The following is a 16,310-nucleotide window of genomic DNA, read 5'->3' as shown; positions in this document are numbered from 1 at the left end:
AATGTAATATTCTATGAATCATATTTTCAGTTTCTTGTTTTATAAAATACATGAAAAACTATAAGAAACATTCTGTTTACTAATTCATGATTATGATTTATCAGATAAAAGAGAGAAAATGAAAAAGGGGTCTCTTTCCTTCTAGAAAAATTGATTCTAATTTTCTCATCTGCATTATCTGCCTTGTTAGAAATAATACAAAACTATGTTTTTAAATGACCTCTATGGGTTTTCCGAACCACTGAATGTCCAGTGCCATTCACTTAACAAAAAGTACCTACTAATTAGGCTCTGATTTCCTTCAGTGAAAGCTGGCATGAGTGACGGGCAGATACGGGGCTTGATAGTTAGAATCAAGATCCCCAAAGACATGGACATTTCCATCCAAGACAGATCTATTACATTCACTTTCTCTGGCTGAGAAGACCTGGGACCCTGAAATAAGGATGAGGGCATCTGGGGGGATGCCCCTGGTGAACCTGGCTCTGTGGTTTCCCCTGAAGTGTCAGAGCTGCAGGGGCAGCACACAGCTCCCTCTTGAGAGCTGGTACTTCCTCATGCAGGGGGACATTGCTGTAGTCCCTTCCAGCCTGGCACCAAGTGCTCCCCTTAAAAGCCCACCAACCCCCTCTGCTGTTTGTCAGGCTGATAACTGGAGTTTAATCCCAGCATAAGCCAGCTGGGGCTTGCTGGTCTGATAAGGAACAAAGAAGAAACACTGAAGGAGCAGCAAGAATTAGCCAACGTGTACCAGTAGGACCCAGGCATGTTCCCCTAAGATTGGATTTTGAGGGTACTTGGTCAAAAAGACCAGAATATAAGGATAGATGAACAAGAATGCGTTGATTTAGGGGCACTTTCTTGGGACATAGTATTTAACATTTTGTCAAGGACCTCAGAGGATGGGGCACACTTGCTGTTTGGGTGGATCTTAGAAGTTTGGAGAAAGCAATAGCCTATACTGAATGAAGCTGAAAGGTTTGAGTCTCCATGGAAGATGTTGGAGGAAGAAATTAAAAGACTTAGGGGAGTAGGCAAGTTGGAATGCATGTATTATGGGAATCCACATGCCACCCTAAAGGATGTTCCACAAGAGGATCCAGAGAACAAACCCTTCACCAGGGCGATCAGGAACATGCTAGTGAGAGAGACACCAGCATCCCTAAGAAGTTCAGTGGTGGCTGTCCTCATTAGGTGAGGGCTAATGGTTCAGGAAGCTCTTGCAAAACCTTGCTCACTTAGCAATGTGGATGGTAGAACCCTGAAACAATATAGGTCAGGGAGGAGCACTTTGTCTCCAGAAGCCAGGGAGCTTGCAGTGATCAAATTACTGACCAGATTGGAAGGGCAGCCAGAAAGCCTGACCTACAGAAATCTTTAGAGATGGTTAATAGGACACACACTCTCTAGAAGCAAAATAGATGGTCTGGCCAACTGGTCATGTCTTAAAAAAAGGATTGGAAGATCAAAGACAAGGATATCTGGGCAGAGGCATGCAGATGAACATATGGGAGTTGCCCCAAATGTGAAGATTTTGGTATCACATGTTTGACCATGAGAAACCTTCTTCCATGGAAGAGGCCCTCAACAGCCAGGTGGACAAAATAATTTGATTTCACCAGCCTTCATCATCAGCCATTCTGGAATTGGCACAATGGCCACATGAATGGATTGGGCAGGGTGACAGAGATGGGGCTACCCATGTGTCCTACAGCTTAGATTCCTGCTTACCAAGCCTGATCTAATGCCTCCCACTGGGAGGAGCTGTAAAAATGTACTGCCAGCAGCGAATTCTCCTGAAGGAAGTTTTGGGTAGCACATCTCCATGGCTGCTTCTTATGGGGAATTCAGTCAAGATGTAACTGGAAAGAAAGAGAAGATGACTGATATTTTACCAATTTCCGATAAAATGTTCACTTTAACTGCCATCTTAAAATGCTTCAGTTCATCTCCCATACATTTTCTGATTTTAATAAAGTCAATTTTATTTTTTCTTACCCTGAATTGTCAGAATTATGTCATTTTATTTCTCCTAAAAAACAAATCCCTTCAAACTGGTGCACAATTTCAAAGTAATGTTATTTGTAAGGGACTTGTATATATTGAGTACTTAAATGTGCTACTCACTGCACCAATGTTTTAATTCATTAATACTAATAAATCCTCACAATTAACCTATGGCTGAGGTACAACTGCTTCTATCTTATTAGTGAGGATACCATCTCAGAGAAGATGGTCAATATTTCCAAGATTACTGAGTTACAAAGTAATACAACCAGAGTTTCTGCAGCCTCCTCAGAATTACCACTGGCCAAGGCTGAAGCCTATTGCCCCTGGCCTACAGAACATATCAAATAACTCAGTAAGAAATGAAGATTCAAATTCATACCCCCAAATTCCAAAATAGGTAATATGTTCAGTTTTCCTTTGTTCATATACTCCACAGATGAGTGAAATCATTTGGTATTTGTCTTTCTCCGCTTGGCTTATTTCACTGAGCATAATACCCTCTAGCTCCACCCATGTTGTTGCAAATGGTAGGATTTGTTTTCTTCTTATGGCTGAATAATATTCCATTGTGTATATGTACAACATCTTCTTTATCCATTCATCTGCTGATGGACACTTACGTTGCTTCCATTTCTCAGCTATTGTAAATAGTGCTGTGATAAACATAGAGGTGCATCTGTCTTTTTCAAACTGGAGTACTGCATTCTTAGGGTAAATTCCTAGAAGTGGAATTCCTGGGTCAAACGGTAAGTCTATTTTGAGCATTTTGAGGAACCTCCATACTGCTTTCCACAATGTTTGAACTAATTTACATTCCCACCAGCAGTGTAGGAGGGTTCCCCTTTCTCCACAACCTCATCGACATTTGTTGTTGTTTGTCTTTTGGATGGTAGCCATCCTTACTGGTGTGAGGTGATATCACATTGTGGTTTTAATTTGCATTTCTCTGATGACAAGCAATGTGGAGCAACTTTTCATGTGTCTGTTGGCCATCTGAATTTCTTCTTTGGAGAACTGTCTGTTCAGCTCCTCTGCCCATTTTTTAATTGGATTATTTGCTTTTTGTTTGTTGAGGTGCGTGAGCTCTTTATATATTTTGGATGTCAACTCTTTATGGGATCTGTCATTTACGAATATATTCTCCCATACTGTAGGGTACCTTCTTGTTCTATTGACGGTGTCCTTTGCTGTACAGAAGCTCTTTAGCTTGATATAGTCCCACTTGTTCATTTTTGCTTTTGTTTTCCTTGCCCGGGGAGATATGTTCATGAAGAAGTCACTCACCTTTATGTCCAAGAGATTTTTGCCTATATTTTTTCTAAGAGTTTTATGGTTTCATGACTTACATTCAGGTCTTTGATCCATTTTGAATTTACTTTTGTGTATGGGATTAGACAGTGATCCAGTTTCATTCTCTTACATGTAGCTGTCCAGTTTTGCCAGCACCATCTGTTGAAGAGACTGTCATTTTCCCATTGTATGTCCGTGGCTCCTTTATCGAATATTAATTGACCATATATGTTTGGGTTAATGTCTGGAGTCTCTAATCTCTTCCACTGGTCTGTGGCTCTGTTCTTGTGCCAGTACCAAATTGTTTTGATTACTATGGCTTTGTAGTAGAGCGTGAAGTTGGGAGTGAGATCCCCCCCATTTTGCTCTTCTTTCTTAGGATTGCTTTGGCTATTTGGGGTCTTTGGTGTTTCCATATGAATTTTTGAACTATTTATTCCAGTTCATTGAAGAATGTTGTTGGTAATTTGATACAGATTGCATCAAATCTGTATATTGCTTTGGGCAGGATGGCCATTTTGACGATATTAATTCTTCCTAGCCAAGAGCATGGGATGAGTTTCCATTTGTTAGTGTTCTCTTTAATTTCTCTTAAGAGTGTCTTATAGTTTTCACGGTATAGGTCTTTCACTTCTTTGGTTAGGTTTATTCCTAGGTATTTATTCTTTTTGATGCTATTGTGAATGGAATTATTTTCCTGATTTCACTTTCTATTGGTTCATTGTTAGTGTATAGGAAAGCCACAGTTTTCTATGTAATTTTGTATCCTGCAATGTTGCTGTATTCTGATATCAGTTCCAGTAGTTTTGGAGTGGAGTCTTTAGGGTTTTTTATGTACAATATCATGTCGTCTGCAAATAGTGACAGTTTAACTTCTTCTTTACCAATCTGGATTCCTCGTATTTCTTTGTTTTGTGTAATTGCCATGGCTAGGACCTCCAGTACTATGTTGAATAACAGTGGGGAGAGTGGGCATCCCTGTCTTGTTCCCAATCTCAGAGGAAAAGCTTTGAGCTTCTCGCTGTTCACTATGATGTTGACTGTGGTTTTATCTTATATGGCCTTTATTATGTTGAGGTACTTGCCCTCTATTCCCATTTTGCTGAGAGTTTTTATCATGAATGGATGTTGAATTTTGTCGAATGCATTTTCAGCATCTATGGAGATGATTATGTGTTTTTGTCTTTCTTTTTGTTTGTGTGGTGGATGATGTTGATGGATTTTCGAATGTTGTACCATCCTTGCATCCCTGGGATGAATCCCACTTGATCATGGTGTATGATCCTTTTGATATATTTTTGAATTCAGTTTGCTAATATTTTATTGAGTATTTTTGCATCTATGTTCATCAGGAATATTGGTCTGTAGTTTTCTTTTTTGGTGGGGTGTTTACCTGGTTTTGGTATTAGGGTGATGTTAGCTTCATAGAATGAGTTTGGGAGTATTCCCTCCTCTTCTATTTTTTGGAAAACTTTAAGGAGAATGGGTATTATGTCTTCTCTGTATGTCTGTTAAAATTCCGAGGTAAATCTGTCTGGCCCCGGGGTTTTGTTCTTGGGTAGTTTTTTGATTACCGCTTCAATTTCTTTGCTCATAATTCATTTATTTAACTTTTGTGTTTCTTCCTTGGTCAGTCTTGGAAGGTTGTATTTTTCTAGGAAGTTGTCCATTTCTTCTAGGTTTTCCAGCTTGTTAGCATATAGGTTTTCATAGTAGTCTTTCATAACTCTTTGTATTTCTGTGGAGTCTGTCGTAATTTTTCCATTCTCATTTCTGATTCTGTTGATGTGTGTTGATTCTCTTTGTCTCTTAATAAGTTTGGCTAGAGGCTTATCTATTTTGTTTATTTTCTCAAAGAACCATCTCTTATTTTCATTGATTTTTTTCTATTGTTTTATTCTTGTCAATTTTGTTTATTTCTTCTCTGATCTTTATTATGTCCCTCCTTCTGCTGACTTTAGGCCTCATTTGTTCTTCTTTTTCCAGTTTCCATAATTGTGATGTTAGACTATTCATTTGGGTTTGCTCTTCCTTCTTTAAATATGCCTGGATTGCTATATACTTTCCTCATAAAACTGCTTTCATTGCTTCCCACAGAAGTTGGGGCTTTGTTTGGTTGCTGTCATTTATTTCCATATATTGCTGGAGCTCCATTTTAATTTGGTCATTGATCCAATGACTATTTAGAAGCGTGTTTTTGAGCCTCCATGTGTTTGTGAGCCTTTTTTGCTTTCTTTGTAAAATTTATTTCTAGTTTTATACCTTTTTGGTCTGAGAAGTTGGTTGGTAGACTTTCAATCTTTTTGAATTTACTGATGCTCTTTTTGTGGCTTAGTATGTGTTCTATTTTGGAGAATGTTCCATGTGCACTTGAGAAGAATGTGTATCCTGTTGCTTTTGGGTGTAGAGTTCTATAGAAGTCTATTAGGTCCATCTGTTCTACTGTGTTGTTGAGTGCCACTGTGTCCTTACTTATTTTCTGTCTGGTTGATTTGTCTTTTGGAGTGAGTGGTGTGTTGAAGTCTCCTAAAAGGAATGCATTGCATTCAATTTCCTCCTTTAATTCTGTTAGTATTTGTTTCACATATGCTGGTGCTCATGTATTGGGTGCATATATATTTATAATGGTTATATCCTCTTGTTTGATTGACCACTTTGTCATTATGTATTGTCCTTATTTATCTCTTGTTGCTTTATTTGTTTCAACTCTGTTTTGTCTCATACTAGTACTGTAACACCTGCTTTTTTCTCCTTGTTGTTTGCATGAAATATGTTTTTCCATCCCTTGAGTTTTAGTCTGTACATGTCTTTGGGATTGAGGTGAGTCTCCTGTAAGCAGCATATAGATGGGTCTTGTTTTTTTATCCATTCAGTGACTCTGTGTGTTTTGATTGGTGCATTCAGTCCATTTACATTTAGGGTGATTATCAATAGGTATGTACTTATTGCCATTGCAGGTTTTAGATTCGTGGTTACCAAAGGGTCAAGGTTAATTTCCTTTCTATCTAAGAGTCTGACTTAACTCAGTATGCTGTTACAAACACAATCTGAAGTTTCTTTTCTATTTCTCTTCCTTTTTCTTCCTCCTTCATTCTTTATATACTAGGTATCAAATTCTGTACTTTTTGTCTATCCCTTGATAGACATTGTTGATAGTGAATTTATTTTTGCATTTGCCTCACAATCAGCTGCTCCACCCTCCCTAGCATGGTTTTACTACCTCTGGTGACAGCTATCCAACCCTAGGAACACTTCCATCTATAGCAGTCCCTCCAAAATAGACTGCAGAATTGGTTTGTGGGAGGTAAACTCTCAGCTTTTGCTTATCAGAAATTGTTTAATCCCTCCTTCAAATTTTAATGATAATCTTGCCGGATAAAGTAATCTTGGTTCCAGGCCCTTCTGCTTCATTGCATTAAATACATCATGCCACTCCCTTCTGGCCTGTAAGGTTTCTGATGATAAGTCTGATGTTAGCCTGATGGGCTTTCCTTTGTATGTGATCTTATTTCTGCCTCTGGCTGCTTTTAACAGTCTGTCCTTATCCTTGATCTTTCCCATTTTAGTTACTATGTGTCTTCCTTGGGTCCTTTGTGTTGGTAGATCTGTGGATCTCCATGGCCTGAGAGACTATCTCCTTCCCCAGATTGGGGAAGTTTTCAGCAACTACCTCCTCAAAGACACTTTCTATTCCTTTCTCTCTCTCTTCTTCTTCTGGTATCCTTATAATGTGAATATTGTTCCACTTGGATTGGTCACACAGTTCTCTCAATATTCTTTCATTTTTAGAGGTCCTTTTTTCTCTCTGTGCCTCAGCTTCTTTGTATTCCTCTTCTCTAGTTTCTATTTCATTTATTGTCTCCTCCACCATATCCAACCTGCTTTTAATACCCTCCATCGTGTTCTTTAACGATTGGATCTCTGACCTGAATTCATTCCTGAGTTCTTGAATGTCTTTCCGTACCTCCATTAGGATGTTGATGATTTTTATTTTGAACTCCCTTTCAGGAAGAATCACGAGATCCATATCATTTAAATCTTTCTTGGGAGTTGTATTAACAATTTTACTCTGGACAAGGTTACTTTGGCATTTCATGTTTGTATATGGCGCCCTCTAGTGTCCAGAAGCTCTATTCTGGAGCTGCTGAGCCCCTGAAGCAATGGCAGGGGTCACAGGGGAGCGGTACTGGTGCCTGGGGGTAGGAAAGAGCTGTTTCCCGGCTCCCGGATGCTGTGCCTCTCTCTACTGCCTGAGCCAGTTGGTCGGTCACACAGGTATAAGTTGTTGTCCCAGAGCAGCCGCATATGGATCCCTGCTTTCCACAAGCAGCCAGAATCCCAGTCTCCCCAGGAACTCTGCCTGTATTAACTTTCCAACCCAGTAGTCATGTGAGTCTCATGAAAGCACCATGAAATGTAGGTTTGTGCTCCTAGAGCAGATATCCGGAGCTAGGTATTCAGCAGTCCCAAGCCTTCCCCTCCCTCCCTGCTCCATTTCTCTTCCTCCCGTTAGTGAGCTGGTGTGTGGGAGGGGCTCGGGTCCCATGGAGCCACAGCTCTGGTACATTACCCCATTCGGTGAGGTCTGCTCTTTTCTCCAGGTGTATGCAGTCTGACGCAGTCTTCTTTCCTGTTGTTCTCTCAGGATTAGTTGCGCCAATTAAATTTTCTAATTGTATCCAGTTTTAGGAGGAAGGCTCTGTCTCTCCTCTCACACCGCCATCTTTAATCTGATCTGTTTTCTTCTTATGGCAGAATAATATTCCATTGTGCATATGTACCACATCTTCTTTATTCATTAATCTACAGATTGGCACTTATGTTGCTTCCATTTCTCGGCTATTGTAAATAGTGCTGCGATAAACATAGGGGTGTATATGTGTTTTTGAAACTGGGTTCCTGCATTCTTAGGGTAAATTCCTAGGAGTGAAATGCATGGGTCAAATGGTATTTCTATTTTGAGTTTTTTGAGGAACCTCCATACTGCTTTCCACAATGGTTGAACTAATTTACATTTTATTCCCACCAGCAGTGGAGTAGGCTTCATCTTACTCCACACCCTTGCCAACATTTGTTGTTTGTCTTTTGGATGGTGACCATCCTAACTGGCATGAGGTGATATCTCATTCTGGTTTTAATTTGCATTTCTCTGATGATTAGCAATGTGGAGCACCTTTTCATGTGCCTGTTTGCCATCTGAATTTCTTGTTTGGAGAAATGTCTGTTCAGATCCTCTGCCTATTTTTTAATTGGATTATTTGCTTTTTTTGTTGAGGTGTGTGAGTTCTTTATGTATTTTGGATGTCAACCCTTCATCAGATATGTCATCTATGAATATATTCTCCCACACTGTAGGAAGTCTTTTTGTTCTATTGATGGTGTCCTTTACTGTACAGAAGTTTTTCAGCTTTCCTCTTAGAACTGCCTTCCCTGTATCCCACAGAAGTTGGGGCATTGTGCTCTTGTTGTCATTTGTCTCCATATATTGCTTGATCTCTATTTTAATTTGGTCATTGATCCATTGATTATTTAGAAGCATATTGTTAAGCATCCATGTGTTTGTAAGCGTTTTTGTTTTCTTTGTACAATTTATTTCAAGTTTTATACCTTTGTGATCTGAGAAGTTGGTTGGTATAATTTGAATCTTTTTGAATTTACTGAGGCTCTGTTTGTGGCCTAGTATGTCATCTATTCTGGAAAATGTTCCATGTGCACTTGAGAAGAATGTGTATCCTGCTGCTTTTGGGTGTAGGGTTGTGTAGATGTCTGTTAGGTCCTTCTGTTCTAGTGTGTTGTTGAGTACCTCTGTGTCCTTACTTATTTTCTGTCTGGTGGATCAGTCCTTTGGAGTCAGTGGTGTGTTGAAGTCTCCTAAAATGAATGCATTGCATTCTATTTCCTCCTTTAATTCTGTTCGTATTTGTTTCACATATGTCAGTGCTCCTGTGTTGGGTGCATATATATTTATAATGCTTATATTCTCTTCTTGGACTGACCCCTTTATCATATGTAATGTCCTTCTTTATGTCTAGTTACTGTCTCTGTTTTGAAGTCTATTTTGTCTGATACAAGTACTGTAATACTTGCTTTTTTCTCCCTATGGCTTGTATGAAATATCTTTTTCCATCCCTTGACTTTTAATCTGTGTGTATCTTTGGGTTTGAGGTGAGTCTCTTGTAAGCAGCACATACATGGGTCTTGCTTTTTTATGCATTCTATTACTCTGTGTCTTTTGATTGGTGCATTCAGACCATTTACATTTAAGATGATTATCGATAGGTTTGTACTTATTGCCATTGCGCTTTGGATTCATGGTTACAACGGTTCAAGGGTAACTTCTTTACCATCTAACTGTCTAACTTTAACTCACTTATGATGATATTATAGACTCAGTCTGATAATTATTTATTTCTCTCCCTTCTCATTCCTCTGTGTCCATTCTTTATATGTTAGGTGTTTTATTCTGTACTCCTTTGTGTTTCCTTTGACTACTTTTGTGAATAGTTGCTATTATTTTTTGCCTTTAGTTAGTATTTGGTTGGTCTACTTTCTTTGCTGTGATTTTATTTTATCTGATGACATCTATTTAGCCTTAGGAGTGCTTCCATTTAGAACAGTCCCTTTAAAATATCCTGTAGAGGTGGTTTTTGGGAAGCAAATCCCCTCAACTTTTGCTTTACTGGAAATTGTCCCTCTTTCATATTTAAATGATAATCATCCTGGATACAGTGTTCTTGGTTCAAGGCCCTTCTTTTTCATTGCATTAACTATATCATGCCATTTTCTTCTGGCCTGGAAGGTTTCTGTTGAGAAGTCTGATGATAGCCTAATGGATTTCCCTTGGTAGGTGAACTTTTTTCTATTTCTGTCTGCCTTTAATACCCTGTCCTTGTCCTTGATCTTTGCCATTTTAGTTATTATATGTCTTGGTGTTGTCCTCCTTGGGTCCCTTGTGTTGGGAGATCTGTGGGCTTCCATGGTCTGAGAGTCCAGTTCCTTCCCAAGCTTGGGGAAGTTTTCAGCAATTATTTCTTCAAACACAGTGTCTATCCCTTTTTCTCTCTCTTCTTCTTCTGGTACCCCTATAATTCCAATATTGTTCCATTTGGATCATTCCCACAGTTCTCTTAATATTCTTTCATTCCTAGAGATCCTTTTATCTCTCTCTGCCTCAGCTTCTCTGTATTCCTGTTGTCTGATTTCTATTCTATTAACAATCTCTTGAACCTCATCCAATCTGCTCTTAAGTCCTCTTATTGATTGTTTTATTTCTATTATCTCCCTCCAGATTCATCCCTTAGCTCTTGCATATTTCTCTGCAGGTCCATCAGCATGGTTATGACTTTTATTTTGAATTCTTTTTCAGGAAAACTGGTTATATCTGTCTCACCAGGCCCACTCTCTGGCATTGTTTGAGTGATTTTTGACTGGACCCCATTCTTCTGCCTTTTCACAGCAATTGAATTGATCGCCAGCAGGTGGTGCATGTGTCATATGGGAGAAGAAAGTCCCTTCCTACTTGCTGGTCACCTTGCCCTTCTCCGCTGCCTGTGCCTGTTACCCGCATACTGGGAGCCACCTCTGGGTTAATTCCCTGAGCTACTGTGGGCAGCGGAGCCCTTGGGATATTCTAGGGTACTGCTAGAGGTCACAGACACACCAGATATGTTCTCCTGTGAGAACGGCACCTATTCCTGCCTTCTGGACCTTGCGCTGGCTTCCTCTGCCTGTGCCGGGCAGCTGCGCATAGGTAGCAGGCTCTGGGTCTGGCCTACTTAGCTGCATGCTGGGAGGAGACTGTGAGTGGTTGCTGTGGGTGGGGCTGCACCCGGCTCCTCTGCAGCAGTGGCGGGTCAGCTGGTTTGCTTGCAGGACCAGCAGGGGGGAGTGAATGGCAGGTTGCTTATCATCATGAGGGGCTTTGGAGCTGCATTCCCTCCCAGGTGGTTAGGGCACCTGAAGTTCCCTGAGATTCCCAGCCTGCTGGGCTGAGTGTGCTGGAACGATTTTGTTGACCTGTTAAACCCCTGTCCCTTTAAGACTTTTAAGAGCCCTCTTTCTTTTGCCCGAGGGGAGCTGGCTGTGGGGACCCACTTGCAGTCTCCATCTTGGATTTTACTTTTCTGTTTCTCTCTAATATCCAGTACACCATGCAATGTGTGCCTGTGCTCCCGGTGCAGATTACTAGGGTTGGTTATTTAGTAGTCCTGTGCTTCCACTCCCTCCCCACTCTGATTCTTTTCCTCCCACCAGTGAACTGGGGTGGGGGGAGTGCTCAGGTCCTGCCGGGCTGCAGCTTGTATTTTACCCTTTTCGTGAGATGCTGAGTTCTTACAGATGTAGATGTAGCCTGGCTGTTGTACTGTATCTTCTGATCTCTCTTTTAGGAAAGTTTATTTACTGTATTTTCAAAAATATATATGGTTTTGGGAGGAGATTTCTGCCACCCTACTCACTCTGCCATCTTGAGCACCTTCCCCTTTCCCCTCACTCTTAACCCCTCATTTTGGAAGACCTTCATTGCCCTCCATGTTTCTGTCTTTACCTGTCTCAGCAATAGTTATGTGCTGGTGGTGAGGTCTGCGGTTCATTTACTCAGAGAACTTCAGTTGAGTGCATACCATAGGTCAGACACTGTGCTAAATACTAGTGAGGAGACATTAACTACACAGTCCCTGCCCTCAAAATGTGGGTAGTCTTTGGGGAGAGAAAGTTAAGGAAACATAAAAACAATGCAGAGGGATAAGAGTTATGATGGAAATAAGTACAGGGTATATGAAGAATGTATATGGAGGGCCAGGGCCTCAGAAAAGTGCTCAGAAAGAGTGACGTTTGGCCTGAATTTTGAAGGATAACTGAAAGTTTTTTATTTGATTTAGGGAAAAAGTGAAACACTTGCAAAGGCATTAAAAATAGTAGAGAGTGTATACTTAGGAAAGACCTAGTGTTTTGGTATATTTGGAACTTCAGGTACTGGAAGGAGAGTGAAGAGGTTGTAGCCAATTCATAAAATGCTTTAATACAAAACTCTTCAGGGACTGGATGTTTTTTTCCCACCATTTATGGGAGGGGATTACAAAAACAGGAACAGGACCATAATTTGAGCAGATTTGTTCTCTGAAATGAGCACTTTGGCAATCGTGTGTGAGGTGGGTAGGAGGGGAGCCAGAGTGTTGGGGAAGGAGTCTTGTGATAAACAGACCAAAAACACTTAGCTGCTGGTTTCAGAAAATACTTGCTCCTGGAAGAGAAGATGGTGGACTAATAGTTTACTTATTGAGGGTCACTTAACAACCTTCTCCTCACTGTGCCCACCAGTGAGAAGCTCTAATATCCGGATGTTGAGAACATAATTGGAAGTGAGGATGCAGAGCCCCGGGGCTGGGGGTGGCATAGTCAGAGGAAGTGTGGCCGGAGCCATAGCCCATCCCGTGGCTACAGAGGACCTGCCCCCTAGCCTCCTTCCCACCCCGACTCCACGTCCGCTGCTAGCACTCTAATGAGAAGCTGTCTCTGGTTCCTTGGCAGGAATTAGAAGGCACAGACTTTGCTTGAGCAATTCACATCATGATCGTGAGTTTCCTTCTTTATTTACCAGAAACAATTTTTATTAAAACAATTAAACCTAAGAAAGGAGCAACCAAGAAAACAATTTTGTTCTTGCAAGTTCTAATTAGAAGGAAATGCCAAATACATTTCCTCCTTAATCCTTCGCATTTCTGTAATAGTCTTATACTCGGACCACTTTAGTAATGTTTCTTTGTAATTCATGCTGAGTTCTATCATTGGGTCAAAAAGCAGAGAATTTGTGTATGTCCAGTACCCGGTAGTAGCCCTTTGTCTCAGCCAGAGGAAACATGTTCTATCTTCTCAGGCTGAAGAAATGAAATTTCCATCGTTAGCAAATTCAGTAAGTTAGAAAGGTCTGTGTGGTTACCACTTGTAAGTCCAGGGGGAGGAAATCCCAGGGCAAAATACGTCTAAAAACTGAAATCAGACAAAGTGAGAAATAAAGTTAAAAATCCATTAATTTCTTACAAACTGTAGTCCAGGGCCCTCTCTCTTTCCTACTCCAGTAGCAGCAAAATCGGCACTCCACTCACCTCTCAGGTACAGATAAGCCCTCCTTGCCCAGGTAATTGCCCACTGATATGGAGATGAACTTCTCTCCACTCCTGAGGAACGATGCAAATGCACTAAAGCCATACTTCTTTCCACCCCTAAGCGCCTGTTGATATGCAGATGTACTAAAGTCAGGTGAGATATTCTGGAAATGTTACAATTTTACCCACACCACTATACCCTTCATCTGAATTTTTCTGCAGTATTTCTCTCAATCAAGAAAAGAGAAAGAAAAAAGAAAAATCAAGAAAAGAGGAAAAAAACCGCCACCATCTGAGGCTCTCTATACTGAGAGTAGGAACACTCTGTGGCCAGTTTCCTTTAGTAAAGAAGATAATTTTCTCTGTGTTCTGAAAGAAAATTGATGTGGCTTTCTCCCCATTCCCATTAGCAATGTACAATAGCACTTCACTAGATGCAGGTCAGAAAGGAATCTAGGAATTCCTGGATAAGAAATAAATGGAGCACAGACAAGAAGTCTGCCACTTCCCTGGATTTTTCACCCAGATGACTATAAAATACTCAGAAATATTAGAAATAAACAATGGGAAATATGAAAGGGTGGCAACAATCTGCCAGAAAGTTCATCTATTACAGTATAGATGGGACTGAATTAAAGGATGGACTAATATGAATCTAGGCTTTCCACTGGCAACTGGGAAGTCAAAGAGCATAGTTCTGGGTATAATTTCCTCCCCTGTCTTATGTAGGAGGACTTGTGATGGTCTGGCAGGGGTAACTAGGTGATGGCATATGCCCCTGGGACATGCCACACTTAGTGTGGCCAGGGATGAATTTGTTCCCGGCTTGCATTAAACACAGACATCTGTCCCAGACAGAGTCTCATCTGGCTCCTCATGAAGACAAGCATGCCAAACAAAGAACTGGGGCATTGCTGCAGCTAATTCCTGGCTGCTAAACAAATACAGAAGCTTGGCTCCAGCCTGAGGACCATTCTTCCTGCTGTGACCACTTATGGCTTTAGTTCTGGTGAGGTGACCCAGGTCATTCAGTATTTACACTCTGAATGAAAAATTACATTACATCCAAACATTTCACTTCACTTTCTATCTGAGTCTGAAAGATTTAGACAAACATCCAAATAATCTTTGACAGAATCCATCTCAATTCCCAGAATTGAACAAGAACAGATGCCTCATTAAAGATGAACAAACACGTGAAATCTGTCAGAAACATGAAAAGATGCTGATGTTTGAAAAGAGGGTGCTATGTTGAAGAACCAGAGCAAATGTCTTGTACAAACTAGAGTTACTGTTCAAAATAGAGGGGGATATTTTAAGTTTTAAATTTGCAATCTTAAGATGATAGACAAGAGGTTGTCGATAAGCAAGAGACATAAACGAGGTGGTCATAAAAAGAATAATCTGAGGTCAGAAAAGAGAGCATAGATGAAAATCAATTGATTCCCATATTTAAAACCTAAATGAAGATCAGATGTGTGGTTGCACAAAATTCAATAAAGAAATAAATGATAACCCTGGAATTCATCCAAGATTTAGAGGCATGGATTACCAAGAGATGAAAACAATGTGAAAAAACTAAGAAATGTTCACTAATGGAAGACTGAGCGAGGAGATCTAATATACATATAAATAGAAATTCTAGAAAAGAGAACAGAGTAGAGGTAGGAAAAGAAATAATCTGGAAATAAAGGGGTTAGAAAACTTCCTGGAGCTGAATATCAAATGTCTTCATATTAAAAGGGGTTAATAAATTCTGGTAAAATTAAACAGCATCCACACCCAGACATATCCTGGCAAATGTTCTGACTTCCAAAGATTGAAAAAAAAAAATCTGTATATATATATATCCAGGCATTAAAAAAAGTTACCTACCCAGGAAGGAAAACACTAGGGTTTCTCTACTACTGAATGGCTAAAGATAAAGAAGTAACCATTACAGATTTCTGAGGAAGTAAGATTGGGATACAACATTTTTACTACCCAGGCATTGAGAGAGGAATTTAAAAATAAAAGCATTACAATATCAACTATACTTTAATTAAATTTTAAAAACGGTTACATTTTAAAAGTATGGAAAGATTACATGTCCATAAATGTTGTTAGCAAATTCTATAAACATTTAGAGAACAGATGCTTTTCTTCTATTCATCCTGTGGTGGAGCATGAAAATGACGGAAATGTTTACGTTTATTTAAACAAGGTTAGCATGAGTCTAATGCCAGACTGAAGGAAATAAAAAAAGAAGCAACAGAGTAACTTCACATAAACACATATTTTAAAATATGAGAAAAAAATGTGAATTGATTCCATAACATAGTTTGAGAACAACATGCCAAGCTTAGGTGGGATTTATTTCAGAATTGAAAAAATGGTGTAGGGGCAGAAAGAATTTCTTCTTCCCCCTTCTGTATTTGTTTAATGGCCAGGAATTAGTTGCAGCAACAGGAAAGAGGACTGTGCCAATCCCTCTGGTTTCTTTGGCTAGTCTAATATTTAAATTGCTATAAGACAGATTAATAGGAAAAACAAAACACATTTCATACATACAGGAGCTCCCATAAATATATAGACCTAAACACAGCCAGGTAATTGAAGCTTATGTAACATCTTGAGCTCAGGAAAGGCAGGAGTCTGGGGATACAAAGGGGAGGAAAGCCATTCACAGGAAGGCAGAGGAGATGTTTGCAGAACACAGGTTGTCCTTTAGGCAGATAGTTTCTTAGATAAAAGGCATATCTGGTAACAACTTTCTTCTTGTCACAGGTCCCCTTTACATGTAAATTAATGTTATTGAGAGGGAGGAAAATAGTTTTTCCTGAGTCTGCTAGGTTTTGATTGCCTTTAGCTCAAAATAATCCTCAATCCAAAGTGGCATATTTTGGGGTAACAAATTCTGCTCCCAGT

Source organism: Manis pentadactyla, chromosome 2, assembly GCF_030020395.1.
Source record: "Manis pentadactyla isolate mManPen7 chromosome 2, mManPen7.hap1, whole genome shotgun sequence".
Taxonomy (NCBI): Eukaryota; Metazoa; Chordata; class Mammalia; order Pholidota; family Manidae; genus Manis; species Manis pentadactyla.
The sequence above is the reverse complement of the archived record's forward strand: the minus strand, read 5'-3'. Positions refer to the sequence as shown.